Source organism: Equus asinus, chromosome 1 (assembly GCF_041296235.1).
Source record: "Equus asinus isolate D_3611 breed Donkey chromosome 1, EquAss-T2T_v2, whole genome shotgun sequence".
Taxonomy (NCBI): Eukaryota; Metazoa; Chordata; class Mammalia; order Perissodactyla; family Equidae; genus Equus; species Equus asinus.
In genome coordinates this window covers 191138855-191151464 of record NC_091790.1, presented here as the reverse complement: position 1 = coordinate 191151464, position 12610 = coordinate 191138855, and the positions used below count along the sequence as shown (strand labels likewise).

General features: G+C 37.5%; 1 protein-coding gene across 7 annotated transcripts in view; it reads left to right on the top strand.

The window, feature by feature from the left end:
* Window positions 1-12610, top strand: part of DGKI (diacylglycerol kinase iota) — a 429721-nt gene that overhangs the window by 265381 nt on the left and 151730 nt on the right. The gene's annotated exons all lie outside the window — the stretch shown is intronic.

Sequence of the window (12610 nt, the reverse complement as noted above, 5' to 3'; positions counted from 1 at the left end):
TAGCTCAGTGACAATCTTCCCCAAACAAAAAGAGGAAGATTGGCAGCAGAGGTTAGCTCTGGGCCGATCTTCCTCACACACACATACACAAAGCATTATGCCACAGACATATCCTAACATTGATGCAGAAACCTAGCCATTTGAAATTTTTTTGTTTCAATGAGGACTTGAGTGTTTAGGTAAAAATGAAAGTGATCATTTGTATTCATCTTCATCTTGCCTGCTTGAGCATAAGACGAGCATCTCTGTTATCACAAAATTCGTGAATAGGAATCATTATTATGACATTAATGAATATTCAGTGGCCACAGTATTGAGATTGCTTTGCATTTTAATTTCATTTGCTTGCATTAACAGAGTAAATTTATAATGTAAGTGTAATTTCAACCAGATTTTAGCCATGTATTTCAACTTATTATTGAATGATGAGGAAACCAATTAAACCAATTAACCAATGCTTATCATTTTATCTGGTGTAAATCAAGCCACACTATCAATTTATAAAGCAAATTAAAATTGGAGAAAACAAGGTTTTCAGTCTGATAGGAAAGCATAGCACAAAGAATAAATAATAATACTATCACTAAAAATAATAACTAACATTTAGTGATTCTAACTATGTCCCAGAAACTGTAAAATGGAAATGAATAATTCCTTCCTTGTAGCTTTGTGCATTGACCTAATGAGGTAACACGTGTAACACAATTAGTACAATGCCGGCCTATAGGAGGTGCCCAAGAAATGTTGTTTCCTAGCGTCTGCTCTGCTCCCACCATAGGACAAAAAAAAGAGAGATGAGGCTGGAAGATGAGGAAAGTGTGAGATTATCACAGATCTTTTATATCATGCTAAGGAGTTTGAATTTCAACCTGAAAAAATAGTTAAGCAGAGAAGTTATCCCATTGTGTTTGTGCTTTAGAAATAGGAGTCTGACAGCAGTGTTTAAGATGTATATCAAGGCCGTAAATTGTATCCAGGAGTGACTGGTGACCTCTGGCACCACAAAGCCTTGAGATCTTTATCTTTTGGGATGGGACTCACCCTCTTCTGACGTGGAAGATGGGCATGGAGACGAGATCACTGTCTGAAGGAGGGAGGTTGAGCCACAGATGGTGGTTTAGAATGGGAAATTCTGACAGCTCCCTAAAATCAGGTTCTCAAAGTGTGGTCCCAGACCAACAGCACATGGGAACTTGAATTTGCTAGAAATACAAACTGTCAGCCCTAAATACAACCCTTGGTTTGTGCTATATCTTATGCTTGAAAAGAAGAAGGTTGTATTTCTTGTTCTAAACAAACCAAAATAGTTCTTTTTCACTCAAGTGGATTCCAAATGACTTTTCCTCAATCACTTCAAATTAGTGAGATATAACAAAAGAACCTATTGTCAAGAATGTCCATTACTGATGACGTCAGCAACATGGCTGAATAGGCTCACCCGAGACTCTCTCCCCTCCAAATTACAACCAAAGAGGGCAACTGCTTTCCAACCAAAAAAAATCCTAATAACAGAAATCGTCAGAGACCCACAGCAGCCAAACAATGGACGGTGGAGAAGCTGGAGCCCCCCCTCAGAGGAGCTGGAACAGGGTAAGAGAGATCTTCGCTACCTCCCCTAGAGACTGGGATCATTGCTGCAGGTGAGGGAAGGAGTGGGGGAGGGCTGTGTGTCTGCGGGATCATCCAGGACTCCCACAGACCCATGCAGCGGAAACCCTTTAATGGAGAAAGCTTTCACGTGGGGAGACCTCATCAAGCCAGGGCCCCAGGGAACCAGAGAGCGAGAGCTGATTGGAATCCAGGTCTGCATGTGGGAGAAAGTGCCCCTCCCCCCCAACCCGTTTTGTGCGCCGCCATCACGGCTGAAGGCGGAGGGCTCAGAATGCACGGCTCTCGGCACCCATCTAGTGGCGACAGGCTGTAACTGGATCCAAATAATAGCATTATGCGCAAAAAATGCTCCTCTAGCATCCAGCAATGTATAAAAGTTCCAGATCAAAAGGAAAACCATAAAAACACAGAGTTATGTCCTGAGGACTTGGAAATAGGTAAACTAAGTGACAGTGAATTCAGAGTAGCTATCATGAAAAAACTCAATGAGGTAAAGGGAAATATAGAGCAACAAGTCAATGAGTTCTGGAGTTACTTCACAAAAGGCATTGAAACTATAAAATACTAGAGATGAAAAATGCAATAGATCAGATAAAACAGAATACAGATTCCCTGAATGCCCATGTAGACATCATAGAGGAGTAAATTAGCATAATCGAAGATAGACAGGCTAAATGGCTCCAGATAGAGGAAGAAAGAGAAGTAAGAATTAAAAAAACTGAAGAAAGTCTCTGAGAAATAGCAGACGCAATGAGAAAATGCAACTTAAGAATAATCTGAATTCCTGAGGGCATGGAAAAGGAAAATGGAACAGAAAGTGTGCTCAACAAAATAATAGAAGAGAACTTCCCAAATCTAGAGATTGAGAAAGAAATGTGTGTGGAGGAAGCTTTCAGATCTCCTAGATTTGTCAATGTAAGAAGACCTACTGCAAGGCATATAGTAGTAAAAATGGCAAAAATGAATCACAAGGAAAGAATACTCAGGGCAGCAAGGCAGAAGAAAATAACCTGCAAAGAAACCCCTATCAGACTTTCAGTGGATTTCTCTACAGAAACCTTACAAGCTAGGAGAGATTGGAATGACATATTCAAAACTTTAAAGGATAAAAATCTTCAGCCAAGAATACTCCATCCAGCAAAAACATCCTTCAGATATCAGGGAGAAATTAAATCTTTTCCAGACAAACAAAAGCTAAGGGACTTTGTAGCCAAAAGACCTCCACTACAAGAAATCCTCAAGAAGGCTCTCATTCCTGAAACAAGAAAAAAGGGGAGAAAGGGGTCACAAAACACAGAGTAGGGAAACAAATAGATAGAATCAGAATAGGATAGCAAATATTCAACTATAGCATTAGGATAAAGGGAAGGAAATCGCCAAAGCAAAGACAATCTTATCACTCTAACCACAAACTCACAACACAAGTTGGAATAGGAGATGAAAATAATAATTTAGGAGGGGAGGAGGAAAGGGACTGAATCAGTCTAGGCTAATGAAGTAAGAGACCACCAAAAAATGGACTATATTATACACGAGATTCTCAATACAAACTTCAGGGTAGCCACTAAACTAAAAAACAGAACAGAACCACAAAACATAAATAAGGAAAAATCTAAGAAACCCAGCATAAGAAATTGCAGAAGTCAATGGGTAGGCTAAAACACACAGGACGAGAAACAAAGGTAACGCAGGAAAACAAGCGGCAGAATGACAGCAGTAAGTCCTCATGCATCAATACACACCCTCAATGTAAACGGATTGAACTCTCCAATAAAAAGACAGAGAGTGGCAAAATGGATTAAAGAACAAGATCCAACAATTTGTTGCCTCCAGGAAATACACCTCAGCTCCAAGGACAAGCACAGGCTCAGAGTGAAGGGGTGGAAGGCAATACTCCAAGCTAATAGCAAACAAAAGAAAGCAGATGTTGCAATACTTATATCAAGCAAAACAGACTGGAGGATACGGCAGGTAAAGAGAGACTTAGAGGGGCAATATATAATGATCAAAGGGACACTTCATCAAGAAGAAATAACGCTTATAAATATCTATGCACCCAACACAGGAACAGCAAAGTTCATAAAGCAACTATTAACAAACCTAAAAGAAGATATCAAAAATAATACAATAATAGTAGGGGACCTCAACACCCCACTCACATCAATGGACAGATCATCCAGACAGAAAATCAACAAAGAAACAGTGGAGCTAAAAGAAAAGCTAAAACAGTTGGACTTAATAGACATATATAGAACACACCATCCAAAAACAGCAGAATACACATTCTTCTCAAGTGTACATGGAACATTCTCAAGGATAGACCATATGTTGGGAAACAAGGCAAGCCTCTACAAATTTAAAAAAATTGAAATAATAACAAACATCTTCTCCAATCATAATGCTATAAAGTTAGAAATTAATTACAAGAAAAAAGCTGAGAAAGGCACAAGGATGTGGAGACTAAACAATATGATATTGAACAAGCAATGGATCATTGAAGAAATTAAAGAAGAAATCAAAAAATACCTGGAGACAAATGAAAATGATAACGTGCCAAACCAACTCATATGGAATACTGCAAAAGCTATATTAAGAGGAAAATTCATCGCAATGCAGACACATCTTAACAAACAAGAAAAATCCCAAATAAGCAATCTTAAACTAAACCTAACTGAATTAAAGAAGAACAAAGCCCAAAGTCAGCAGAAGGAGAGAAATAATAAAAATCAGAGCAGAAATAAATACTATTGAAACAAAAGGCAGTAGAAAGGATCAGTGAAATCAAGAGCTGGTTCTTTGAGAAGGTAAATAAAATTGACAAACCCCTAGCCAGACTTACAAAGAAAAAAAGAGAGACAGCTCAAATAAAATCAGAAATGAAAGAGGAGAAATAACAACAGACTCTGCAGAAACACAATGGATTATAAGAGAATACTACAAAAAACTATATGCCAACAAAATGGATAACCAAGAGGAAATAGATAAATTCTTGGACTCCTACAATCTCCCAAAGCTTACTCAAGAAGAAGCAGACAATTCGAACAGACCAATCATAAGGAAAGAGATTGAAACATCAATCAAAAGCATCCCAAAGAATAAAACCCCAAGACCAGATGGCTTTCCTGGGGAATGCTACCAAACTTTCAGAGAGGATTTAATAGCTATCCTTTTCAAGCTATTCCAAAAAGTTAGGGAGGATGGAACACTTCCTAACACATTCTACGAGGCCAACATCATGCTGATACCAAAGCCGGACAAGGACAGCATGAAAAAGGAGAACTACAGGCCAATATCGCTGATGAACATAGATGCAAAAATTCTCAACAAAATTTCGGCAACCCGAATTCAGCAATTCATCAAAAGGATCATACATCATGATCAAGTGGGATTCATACCAGGGACACAGGGATGGTTCAGCATCTGCAAATCAATCAATGTGACACACCAGATCAAAAAACTGAGGAGTAAAAACAACATGATCATCTCAATAGATGCAAAGAAAGCATTTGACAAGATCCAACAGCCATTTATGATAAAACTCTGAACAAAATGGGGATAGAAGGGAACTACCTCAACATAATAAAGGCCATATATGACAAACCCACAGCCAACATCATACTCAATGGGTAAAAACTGAGCACCATCCCCCTGAAAACAGGAATGAGACAAGGAGGCCCTCCATCACCACTCTTATTTAACATGGTATTGGAGGTTTTGGCCAGAGCAATCAGCCAAGAAAAAGGAATAAAAGGAATCCAAATAGGGAGGGAAGAAGTGAAACTCTCGCTGTTTGCAGACAACGTGATCTTATGTATAGAAAACCCCAAAGAATCCATTGGAAAACTTTTAGAAGTAATCAACAACTACAGCAAAGTTGCAGGGTATAAAATCAATTTACATAAATCAATAGCGTTTCTATACTCTAATAATGAACTAGCAGAAAAAGAACTCAAGAACACAGTACCGTTCACAACTGCAATATAAAGAATAAAATACCTCGGGGTGAATTTAACTAAGGAAGTGAAAGACCTATACAACGAAAATTATAAGGCTTTTCTGAAAGAAATGGATGACAACATAAAGAGATGGAAAGATATTCCATGTACATGAATTGGAAGAATAAACATAGTTAAAATGTCCATTCTACCTAAAGCAAGCTACACATTCAATGCCATCCCAATCAGAATCCCAATGACATTCTTTACAGAAATAGAACAAAGAATCCTAAAATTCATATGGGGCAACAAAAGACCCCAACTTGCTAAAGCAATCCTGAGAAAAAAGAACAAAGCTGGAGGCATCACAATCCCTGATTTAAAAACGTACTACAAAGCTACAGTAATCAAAACAGCATGATTCTGGTACAAAAACAGGTGCACAGATCAATGGAACAGAATTGAAAGCCCAGAAATAAAACCACTCATCTATGCACAGCTAATCTTTGACAAAGGAGCTGAGGGCATGCAATGGAGAAAAGAAAGTCTTTTCAACAAATGGTGCTGGGAAAACTGGAAAGCACATGTAAAAGAATGAAAATTGACCATTCTTTCTCACCATTCACCAAAATAAACTCAAAATGAATCAAAGACCTAAAGGTGAGACCTGAAACCATAAGGCTTTTGGAAGAAAATGTAGGCAGTACACTCTTTGACATCAGTATTAAAAGGATCTTTTTGGACACCATGTCTTCTCAGAGAAGGGAAACAATAGAAAGAATAAACAAATGAGATTTCATCAGACTGAAGAGCTTTTTCAAGGCAAATGAAAACAGGATTGAAACAAGAAAACAACCCACTAACTGGGAAAAAATATTTGCAAGTCATACATCTGACAAAGGCTTAATATCCATAATATATAAAGAACTCACACTACTCAACAACAAAAAATAAAACAACCCGATCGAAAAATGGGCAAGAGACGTGAACAGACATTTCTCCAAAGAAGATATACGGATGGCCAATAGGCACATGAAAAGATGTTCATCATTGGTGATCATCAGGGAAATACAAATCAAAACTACACTAAGATATCACCTTACACCCATTAGAATGACAAAAATAACTAAAACAAATAGTAACAAATGTTGGAGAGGTTGCGGAGAATAAGGAACCCTGATACACTGCTGGTGGGAATTCAAATTGGTGCAGCCACTATGGAAACAGTATGGAGATTCCTCAAAAAATTAAAAATAGAACTACCATACAATCCAGCTATCCCACTACTGAGTATCTATCCAAAGAGCTTGAAGTCAGCAATTGCAAAAGTCCCATGCACCTGAATGTTCATTGCAGCATTATTTACAATAGCCAAGACATGGAAGCAACCTAAGTGCCCATCAACAGATGATTGGATAAAGAAGATATGGTGTATATATATATACAATGGAATACTACTCAGCCAAAAAAAAAGAACAAAATCATTCCATTTGCAACAACATGGATGGACCTTGAGGGAATTATGTTAAGTGAAATAAGCCAGATAGAGAAAGACAATCTCTGTATGACTCCACTCATATAAGGAATTTAAAAATGTAGACAAAGAGAACAGATTAATGGCTACCAGGGAAAAGGTGGGGTGGGGGGTGGGCACAAAGGGTGAAGGGGTGCACCTACAACACGACTGACAGACGATAATGTACACCTGAAATTTCACAAGATTGTAACCTATCATTAACTCAATAAAAATTAAAAAAAAAAAAAAAAGAATGTCCATTACCTGAGATGGTGATGTTGCTTGTTAAATCTGCCATCTCTAGGATGAAATCACTGTTAAGTAAAAAAGATTGGACTGGAATTGATTTACTTTTCAGGGTTGTAGTTAATATACAGTTCTTTCTCTCCAAAGCTCTTTATGCTAATTACAGGCGAAGACTCAGCCAAGAGCGAATAGGAATAAGTGCAAAGAAGAATTCTTGGAGGTGACCAAAAAAAGCCCCAGACCTGGGCAGATGTGTGTTACTCATTCATTTATTCACTGATTCAGTGAACATTTGTTGAATGTTTACCCTCTGCCAGAGCTTCCTAGTCCCGGCTGTGTGGTAGAAGGTCTCAGGGAATGTCTGAGAGAAGATGAGCCCTTACCTAGGCCTGGGAGAGCAAGGAGAATATTAGACACTTCCCCATTGCTCTTTGGATCAAAATCTAAATCTTTACCTAGCCTGCAAGACTGAATTTCTCCTCAATTCTCTAGCCTTTCCTATTGCCCTCTTTGCTTTCTTAGCTCAAGTAGCCTCTCAAGTCAAGCTTAGTTTTGAACAGCCCCTGCTTTTGTTGCACCACAGGGCCATTGCATATGCTGTCTCTCTAAAATGTTAAGTCTTCATCTTCTATAACTTCTCAGTCCATATCTGTGTCAGGTTCTTTTTATGGTCTTGTTTGGGTTGTTTTTGCTTACAATTGTGTAATTAGTGTCTGAGCAGGAAAGAGATGGCACACTGAAACTGGGTAGTTAGAGGAGAGTTTAATGGAGGGACTCTTTACAAATAGTGAACTAGGTTTATGAGAAGGAACAATGGGTCATGTGTCGTTTTCCTGAGCTGAAGGAGCAAAGGGGAGGGAGCAGTCAACTGTGCCAGAAAGAAAACTATTTGGGAAGGACTACCTGATAGGAGTAGTATTTGCTAAGCAGAAGCAGCCAGCCTGTGTCAACCTGGTGGGGAGGGAGCCGGGGACATGAATACAGTGACCTCATTCCTCTAGCCCTCCAGATCTTCCGCTGGTGCCTCCCTCTGGAGAAGTCTAACCAGAAGCCAGAGGACAAGGAGACCACTGAGATAAGTCAGCCTCACAGGGCAAAACAGAGGGCAGGGAAGGGTGGAGTGCCAGCCAAGAGTGGCAAATGGTAGATATCCATCACTGTAGTGTGTCTCTGGTACACAGTGGAGAGCCTGATACTTAAAGTTGGCAATGAGTAAATGTGACAGAATGAATGAATTTTGCTGGGAGGAGAAGGATGGGGCTTGGCATTCTGAAAAAAGGGAAATTTATGTATACTTGGAAGTATGAGAGATCACAGTCCCCTGTGGGAACTATAATTAGTTTTATGTAGTTTAAATGTAAGTGAGAAGTGAGAGTGGTAGATGATGCTGGAGTAGCAGGCTGGGGCCAGATCATGGAGCGCATTATAGAATTTATCTAGGAGTTTTGACTTTATTCCAAGGTCACTGGGGAATTAGTAAAGTGTGCTCTATAAAATACATATTTATTTTGGGCAAAGTTCAATGTAAAAATAGATGAAATAATATATTAAGCCTTTGTGTACCATCACTCAGCTTCTATAATTATCATCTCATGGACAATCTTATATGTGTCTCCATCTATGACCTCCTCCCTTACATTTTGAAGCAAATCCCAAGGATTATATCAGTTTACCTATAAACATTTCTGGATGTCTTTTAAAAAGATTTTGCTTTATGAACACAACCATATTATGCTATTTTTAAAAATTAAAACAATACCATCTGAATATCACTAAATATTTACTCAGCCCTTTAATTTCCAATCGTCTCCCAAATGTCGACTATTTATGCTCTGTTTGTTTGAATCAGGACCCCAAAAATTGATTTGTTGTGATTGATTAATACCAATCTTAAGTATCTATATGGTTCTGTTCATCTCTTTATTTTTTCATTTATTTTTTGAAGAAATGAGGCTATTTGTTCTGTAAAGTCTCCCTGAGTCTGAGTTGTGCTGATAACTCCCTGAGTTGTGCTGAGGCATCAATTAACATGTTCTTCTCTCTTCTCTATTTCCTCTAAGTTGATAGTTGGATGTTGTTGCATCAGATACATTTTTTCCCACAAATTTACTTTGTAGGTAGTGTTTTTTTTTTTCCCAAAAGAGGATAGGTGGTGTCTAGTTGTCTCTCTTTTTTTGTTAATAGTCTGATGAACGTCTGGATCCAGCAATCTGTCCTTCTTCATTTATTAAATGGAATATTTCTATAAAGAGAAATTTCTCTTCACCTATCGTTTGATTACTTTTGTGTTATATTTTCGTTACAGTTTGTGTAGGAAAAGCAGGATAAGTCATTCTTTTTCTTTACACATTTTCAAAACAATAAGTTAGTTCACTAGCATCCAGATGGTGACTGTGGTTTTAAAATGGCCTTGAATTTTTGGACGCTTATCCCATGAAAGGTTGGGTCTATGTTCCTTCCTCTTGTACCTGGGTGGGCTTATAAATACTTGGCAAATTGGGTACGGTGGAAGTGATGCTAGGTAACTTCTGAGGTTGGATCATTAAAGGCCATGTAGCATGTGGGAAATATGGGCAATATTGGTGGTCTCTAATAAATAGGAATTTTGTAAATTCAAGATAATACCAGTTATTTAAAATTTCTCCCTGCTTTCATTCATTTACTGTTAGTTATAAATATTTATGGAATGTTTGTTGACTCCATAAACATTTATTGAATCCATTAATGACACACTGCTGGGTAAAATGGCTACGAAATGGACCAAAAGACAAGCCCTGTTCTCAGGGTGCCCACAGGTCAGTGCTGTGGGGGGACACGAAGAAGTAAGCAAACAATTGCAGTCGGACATAGTGAATTCCAAGAGAAAGGCACATGTGAGGATGGAAAGGAGAACTGAAAGCAGAACAGTGTTTATAAAATGAGAATATCAGCAAAGATTCCACAAAGGAGGCAGGAGTCTCTGCACCTGAGGTTGCGAGTGGCCCTCCCATAGTGGGATTAGCCTGAGAGAGAGTGGTATACTGGAACTGCTAGAGTGGCTCAGAGTGATGATATATACAGGGCATAGAGATGTGGATGTGGAGAAAGAGAGGGCAGAAGAGGTTTTTTAAACTGTTAATGGAGAAGTTGAGCACGATGTCATGAGACAGGATCAGATTTGTGGTTTAGAAAGAGCACGGTGATGTCAGTGTGGAAGGCGACCAGAATCTCTATTGCTGGAGGCAGATGGATGAATCAGGATGTTAGTACCAAAGCCCAGGTGAAGACAGAAGGAGGCCTGGAAGCCTGAAGTAAGAAAGTGGTGATGAAGATGGGAGGGATTGGTGGATACAAGAATTATTTATAGTGACTTATTCTGGAGGATGAAAAAGGAGTACAAATGAATCCCAGGTAGTTAGCATGGGCTGTTAGGTAAAGGGTGAATATATTACATAAGGCAGAAAATGTAAAAGAAAAACAATATTGCCAAAAAATGAACTCTATTTTATGTAAGTTAAATTTGAAACCCCTGTGAGACCTCTAAGGCGATCTAAAAAAGAGCAATTTGAAATACATGGTTAGAGCTCAAGGGATCCCTCTATATTAGGGAGAGTGATTTGGGGGTCTATCAAATCCTTCGCTCTCCATCCTATCATTAGCAGGAAGGAGAGAAAAATAATAGTAGGTGGGAGTTGGTGAAGAGAAAATGGATTCCTAAAATTATATCAATTATTTTTCTCTCTTTACATGATATAAATAATAAAATACATACATACCAGCTAGCATCAAGTGTGTAATTAGACCTCAGATTCTAGTGACTCTAGAATGCTTCCAAGATAATAAAACATTCTACCTAGAGAAAGAGTTAAATGTAATTTATATTGCAGTTTTGAACACCCTATGCTCTCTAAATAATATTGGCATATGTTTCTATATTTCATGCACGCCTTGCTACTCCTATAGCAGTACACTTTTGTGTTTTCTTTCCACTCAAGATGAAATTTATTTTCAGCCCTTCAGTTTCACGTTTCTTGAAACTCTTCTATAGATTATTTTTCTAAGAAGATAAATTATTTGAAAACTTTTACATCTGTGTAAGATGATTACATAAAAGAAGAATGTAGTCATTTGGGTATATGTGTGTATATTTTTGTGTATTTAAAATATTCAGAGTGGTACTTTAAGAAAGATTTGAAATAGAATTACTGGAATGGGAAAAAAGGTTTGTTTCCTTTAGACTCTTTATCTTGTAATTGCAAATTTCAATGCTGAAGTCTTCAATTCATTTTACTGGTTGAAACGCATTCCTACTAATTAAGATGATTCTTCGCTGGGTGCTTGGTAACCTGATTACCTTTTCGGATTCTACACAGACCATAATCAGGCACTGTAATTTGTATTTATTTCTGCCATTATATTTGTGAAGGTCCTTTAATGTTGAGTCTGTTCTAAGTACCAATTTAAAACTTTTCAAGGCAGTTCAAAGCATTATTCAGATTGAGGAATTGGGAGCCTAATTTGCTATGCATTGTGAAATCCAAAGATTTCAGTTTCCTAAACTTTAAAGAGAGCATAGCCAGTGTTCTTTTTTGTTAATTGAAAGTAAAATATGTAGGCTCCTTTTAATGTATGAATTATAAAAGCAACAGGTTATTCAGTGAGAAAAATTACATGGAGAAATTCCCAGGGTTGAAGTTGTACACATACCAGATAATAAAACCTCTTATTTATTTTTTTATAAAAAAGTGATTTTAAATGTTTGCTTATTTTGATAATACACATAAGTATAAGAACTAAAAGTAAAAATATCAGTCATAAGCACATGATCCATAACTATTTATATTTTGATGTCCTTTCTTCCACTTGCTTTATATCTATGTTTTTAAATATATAGGAAATCTTTATTATAAGTAATACTCGTACTACAAACGGCTGCCTACTCTTCCATTGTATAATATGTCTCAGTTTGTGTAATAATTATTCCTTTAGGAAAAGTTTCCTTTATGAAACTTCTGGGTTTCTGGATTTGGGGTAATATAATTAATATAATTGTTCATAAACCTCTGTTCACGTTTCAAATTATCTTCTTATGACAAATCCCGAGGAAAGAAATTACTGACTCAATGACAAACATTTTAAAGCCTCTTAACAAAAAGTATAAAACTGCTTTCTAGAAATTGTGTTGTTTACTTGCCCAACAGCAATGTACAACAATACCTGATGAGGAGTGACTGAAATTTAACACCCACCAGCGCTGAAAATGTGTTAATGGATAGAGACAAAACTCTATTATAATATTAATAGTTGATGAAGCAGATGAGAG